This window comes from Anopheles funestus, chromosome X (genome assembly GCF_943734845.2).
Source record: "Anopheles funestus chromosome X, idAnoFuneDA-416_04, whole genome shotgun sequence".
NCBI lineage: Eukaryota > Metazoa > Arthropoda > Insecta > Diptera > Culicidae > Anopheles > Anopheles funestus.
Window position 1 is genome coordinate 1,352,073 of NC_064597.1, and position 6,320 is coordinate 1,358,392.

General features: G+C 34.6%; 1 long non-coding RNA gene across 1 annotated transcript; it reads left to right on the plus strand.

The window, feature by feature from the left end:
* The first annotated feature begins 1,184 nt into the window (after positions 1-1,184).
* Positions 1,185-5,165, plus strand: LOC125763890 (uncharacterized). Its single transcript, XR_007418418.1, has 3 exons — positions 1,185-3,895; positions 4,086-4,606; positions 4,797-5,165. It is a non-coding gene; the product is annotated as an uncharacterized LOC125763890 (long non-coding RNA).
* Positions 5,166-6,320: the final 1,155 nt, after the last annotated feature.

The window sequence follows — 6,320 nt, forward strand, 5'->3', positions numbered from 1 at the left end:
TCAATAGCAAGTGTGCATCTGCCAAGAGCTTTTTACGTTATACCGTAGAACAAACCCTTTAACTACCAAAAACAAATTCATTAATAGAGGGCGCTAGCGCGGCAAGCAACATGATACCTAAAGAGGGCGCTAACGTTTAGAAGGCAGAAGAATCCTTTATGAAGGGTTTTAATATTTAGGAATTCCCGGCGAGGAATCCTATTTTTATTTCGAACTTCCTTCCTTCCTTCTAGCATTGGCCGGTTGGCTTGTCTTCCTTCCTTCCTTCTAGCGTTATCCGAGGGCTTGCTATCTTCTTTCTCGGGAACAGAACGATAATTGTTCTGGTCAAGGTCAGAACCTGATCGTCGCCGATTAGCAACTTGGACAGTTTGCACGCTTCCTCCTGGGTGACGGCAACCCATTGGCATTAAAATAAATCAATTAAATTTTTAATAAAGAAGAAAATGTAGCCATTGGTGCCATCTATCGACCACAGGTTGAAGATTGGCGATCCGTTGGATACCGATCGAGTTATAGGCAAAAGTTGGTGCAAAAATAAGGAAAATTTTATATTTTCTCAAACAGGGTATGGAACTTGGTTCCTTGAATAACTTCTGGCACAGACATCTGAGGGCCTGTCCATCCAAGAAGAAAATGTAGCCATTGGTGCCATCTATCGACCACAGGTTAAAGATTGGCGATCCGTTGGATACCGACCGAGTTATAGGCAAAAGTTGGTGCAAAAATGAAGAAAATTTAACATTTTCTCAAACAGGGTAAGGAACTTGGTTCCTGGAATAACTTCTGGCACAGACATCTAAGGGCATGGCCGTCCAAGAAGAAAATGTAGCCATTGGTGCCATCTATCGACCACAGGTTAAAGTTTGGCGATCCGTTGGATACCGACCGAGTTATAGGCAAAAGTTGGTGCAAAAATGAGGAAAATTTTACATTTTCTCAAACAGGGTATGGAACTTGGTTCCTGGAATAACTTCTGGCACATCTGACATCTGAGGGCATGGCTGTCCAAGAAGAAAATGTAGCCATTGGTGCCATCTATCGACCACAGGTTAAAGATTGGTGATTCGTTGGATACCGACCGAGTTATAGGCAAAATTTGGTGCAAAAATGAGGAAAATTGTTATTTTTTTCGAATTTTTTGATTTTTTTTATTATTTTTCACTCTTTTTTTCATTTCAAGCATTATTAGAGTGAAAAGAAACTCATTACAACCCATTGGCATTAAAATAAAACAATTTAATTTTTTTTGCAAAATTTCCCAAAAAAATCGTAAGGGGTACCCCTTATGAAATTTTCGAGTGAAAATTTTTTTTGAAATTTTTTTCTGATTTTTTATTCTTTTTTTAATTTAAAGCACTATTTAAGTGAAAAGAAACTTATTGCAACAAATTCCCATCAAAATATATCACATTTAAAATTTTTGCTACATTGCTCAAAAATGAGGAAAATTTTACATTTTCTCAAACAGGGTAAGGAACTTGGTTCCTCGAATAACTTCTGGCACAGGCATCTAAGGGCATGGCTGTCCAAGAAGAAAATGTAGCCATTGGTGCCATCTATCGACCACAGGTTAAAGTTTGGCGATCCGTTGGATACCGACCGAGTTATAGGCAAAAGTTGGTGCAAAAATGAGGAAAATTTTATATTTTCTCAAACAGGGTAAGGAACTTGGTTCCTGGAATAACTTCTGGCACAGACATCTAAGGGCATGGCTGTCCAAGAAGAAAATGTAGCCATTGGTGCCATCTATCGACCACAGGTTAAAGTTTGGCGATCCGTTGGATACCGACCGAGTTATAGGCAAAAGTTGGTGCAAAAATGAGGAAAATTTTACATTTTCTCAAACAGGGTAAGGAACTTGATTCCTGGAATAACTTCTGGCACAGACATCTGAGGGCATGGCTGTCCAAGAAGAAAATGTAGCCATTGGTGCCATCTATCGACCACAGGTTAAAGATTGGCGATTCGTTGGATACCGACCGAGTTATAGGCAAAATTTGGTGCAAAAATGGGGAAAATTGTCATTTTTTTTCGAATTTTTTGATTTTTTTTATTATTTTTCACTCTTTTTTCATTTCAAGCATTATTAGAGTGAAAAGAAACTCATTACAACCCATTGGCATTAAAATAAAACAATTTAATTTTTTTTGCAAAATTTCCCAAAAAAATCGTAAGGGGTACCCCTTATGAAATTTTCGAGTGAAAAATTTTTTTGAAATTTTTTTCTGATTTTTTATTCTTTTTTTAATTTAAAGCACTATTTAAGTGAAAAGAAACTTATTGCAACAAATTCCCATCAAAATATATCACATTTAAAATTTTTGCTACATTGCTCAAAAATGAGTAAAATTTTACATTTTCTCAAACAGGGTAAGGAACTTGGTTCCTCGAATAACTTCTGGCACAGGCATCTAAGGGCATGGCTGTCCAAGAGGAAAATGTAGCCATTGGTGCCATCTATCGACCACAGGTAAAAGTTTGGCGATCCGTTGGATACCGACCGAGTTATAGGCAAAAGTTGGTGCAAAAATGAGGAAAATTTTACATTTTCTCAAACAGGGTATGGAACTTGGTTCCTGGAATAACTTCTGGCACAGACATCTGAGGGCATGGCTGTCCAAGAAGAAAATGTAGCCATTGGTGCCATCTATCGACCACAGGTTAAAGATTGGCGATTCGTTGGATACCGACCGAGTTATAGGCAAAATTTGGTGCAAAAATGAGGAAAATTGTCATTTTTTTCGAATTTTTTGATTTTTTTTATTATTTTTCACTCTTTTTTTCATTTCAAGCATTATTAGAGTGAAAAGAAACTCATTACAACCCATTGGCATTAAAATAAAACAATTTAATTTTTTTTGCAAAATTTCCCAAAAAAATCGTAAGGGGTACCCCTTATGAAATTTTCGAGTGAAAAATTTTTTTGAAATTTTTTTCTGATTTTTTATTCTTTTTTTAATTTAAAGCACTATTTAAGTGAAAAGAAACTTATTGCAACAAATTCCCATCAAAATATATCACATTTAAAATTTTTGCTACATTGCTCAAAAATGAGGAAAATTTTACATTTTCTCAAACAGGGTAAGGAACTTGGTTCCTGGAATAACTTCTGGCACAGACATCTAAGGGCATGGCTGTCCAAGAAGAAAATGTAGCCATTGGTGCTATCTATCGACCACAGGTTAAAGTTTGGCGATCCGTTGGATACCGACCGAGTTATAGGCAAAAGTTGGTGCAAAAATAAGGAAAATTTTACATTTTCTCAAACAGGGTATGGAACTTGGTTCCTGGAATAACTTCTGGCACAGACATCTGAGGGCATGGCTGTCCAAGAAGAAAATGTAGCCATTGGTGCCATCTATCGACCACAGGTTAAAGATTGGTGATTCGTTGGATACCGACCGAGGTATAGGCAAAATTTGGTGCAAAAATGAGGAAAATTGTTATTTTTTTTCGAATTTTTTGATTTTTTTAATTATTTTTCACTCTTTTTTTCATTTCAAGCATTATTAGAGTGAAAAGAAACTCATTACAACCCATTGGCATTAAAATAAAACAATTTAATTTTTTTTGCAAAATTTCCCAAAAAAATCGTAAGGGGTACCCCTTATGAAATTTTCGAGTGAAAAATTTTTTTGAAATTTTTTTCTGATTTTTTATTCTTTTTTTAATTTAAAGCACTATGTAAGTGAAAAGAAACTTATTGCAACAAATTCCCATCAAAATATATCACATTTAAAATTTTTGCTACATTGCTCAAAAATGAGGAAAATTTTACATTTTCTCAACAGGGTAAGGAACTTGGTTCCTCGAATAACTTCTGGCACAGGCATCTAAGGGCATGGCTGTCCAAGAAGAAAATGTAGCCATTGGTGCCATCTATCGACCACAGGTTAAAGTTTGGCGATGCGTTGGATACCGACCGAGTTATAGGCAAAAGTTGGTGCAAAAATGAGTAAAATTTTACATTTTCTCAAACAGGGTAAGGAACTTGATTCCTGGAATAACTTCTGGCACAGACATCTGAGGGCATGGCTGTCCAAGAAGAAAATGTAGCCATTGGTGCCATCTATCGACCACAGGTTAAAGATTGGCGATTCGTTGGATACCGACCGAGTTATAGGCAAAATTTGGTGCAAAAATGAGGAAAATTGTCATTTTTTTCGAATTTTTTGATTTTTTTTATTATTTTTCACTCTTTTTTTCATTTCAAGCATTATTAGAGTGAAAAGAAACTCATTACAACCCATTGGCATTAAAATAAAACAATTTAATTTTTTTTGCAAAATTTCCCAAAAAAATCGTAAGGGGTACCCCTTATGAAATTTTCGAGTGAAAAATTTTTTTGAAATTTTTTTCTGATTTTTTATTCTTTTTTTAATTTAAAGCACTATTTAAGTGAAAAGAAACTTATTGCAACAAATTCCCATCAAAATATATCACATTTAAAATTTTTGCTACATTGCTCAAAAATGAGTAAAATTTTACATTTTCTCAAACAGGGTAAGGAACTTGGTTCCTCGAATAACTTCTGGCACAGGCATCTAAGGGCATGGCTGTCCAAGAAGAAAATGTAGCCATTGGTGCCATCTATCGACCACAGGTTAAAGTTTGGCGATCCGTTGGATACCGACCGAGTTATAGGCAAAAGTTGGTGCAAAAATGAGGAAAATTTTACATTTTCTCAAACAGGGTAAGGAACTTGATTCCTGGAATAACTTCTGGCACAGGCATCTGAGGGCATGGTTGTCCAAGAAGAAAATGTAGCCATTGGTGCCATCTATCGACCACAGGTTAAAGATTGGCGATTCGTTGGATACCGACCGAGTTATAGGCAAAATTTGGTGCAAAAATGAGGAAAATTGACATTTTTTTTTTGAATTTTTTGATTTTTTTATTATTTTTCACTCTTTTTTTCATTTCAAGCATTATTAGAGTGAAAAGAAACTCATTGCAACCCATTGGCATTAAAATAAAACAATTTTATTTTTTTTGCAAAATTTCCCAAAAAAATCGTAAGGGGTAAGCCTTATGAAATTTTCGAGTGAAAATTTTTTTTGAATTTTTTTTCTGATTTTTTATTCTTTTTTTAATTTAAAGCACTATTTAAGTGAAAAGAAACTGATTGCAACAAATTCGCATTAAAATAAATCAATTTTTAAAATTTTTGCAAAATTGCTCAAAAGAGGTAAGGCTATATATAGTCTTAGGAAATTTTCAAATTTTTATGATTGCTTTTTTAATGTCCAGCAGATGAGATTTTTTCGTTTTAACAGCCATTCTTCTGTTATAAAATGAGTATTTACATTCGTAATAATTATATACAACACGTAAGTACTTCAAAAAATAAAAAGGCACTCGATTTTTTAAAACTTTACAATTTTTAATGACACTCAATCTACCTAGTTTTTGAATTTGTATTTGTTTACCTTGTTATTGCCAGCAAAATCGAGCTATCCTGGCCGCCATTACAGAAAACTGTCATGGCGTCCAGTCGCGCTTCGAAGAGCGATTTTTCGCTGAAAATACGCGTATAGCGACTTTTCGCAATTTTTTTTTATATGGAGTTTCGCAAAATTTTTCTGAATCGCGTTCGCATTCAGCGAACGTAACGCGACAATTGCTAGGCGTTTTGTGGCGGGGTTACAGAAACAAGAAAAAGGTTGGTAAATATTAATTGTTGTGAGTTTTAATGCTTCAGCATATATTTACATTAACAATGGCACACAAAGAGGGCACTATCATTTAAAAAATGGGCTGATTCAATTGCTTCTACTCTATAGACCTCTATATTACACAGACGTTGTGTTTACACAGTTTAATAATGTCATGTTTTGCCTTTCTGTGGACCTAATAAATTGTTAAAAGTTCGTTTTACTACATGCTTCGGTTTTACAAAATAAGATAACATTACAAAACTTTTAATGTTGAAGAGTGAGATTTTTTGACGCTTTTTTTCTTTCGTTTCAAGACGCTAAAGATATAGATGTACATCACATCTATAAACGATTCGTTGCCATCTAGACGTCTTTCAAATTTGACGTAAAATAGATCGAAGACGTCAGACAAACGAACATAATTCAAAATCCCTATTGTAAGGTCGTTGCACAGATTGTAATGCAATAGTTTTCGTCACTAGGTACAAGTTTGTGAGCTTTAGAACAACTGTTAGATACTAGGAGTACGAATGTTAATTCTTAGTTACTAAATCATGGCCACATAAGCACAGTATCATCATTTAGTCAATCAAATCTACACTTATTTCGTATTAAAAAATGGACGAGTATTTACTTTTTTAGGTTGTTTGCATTGAAAAC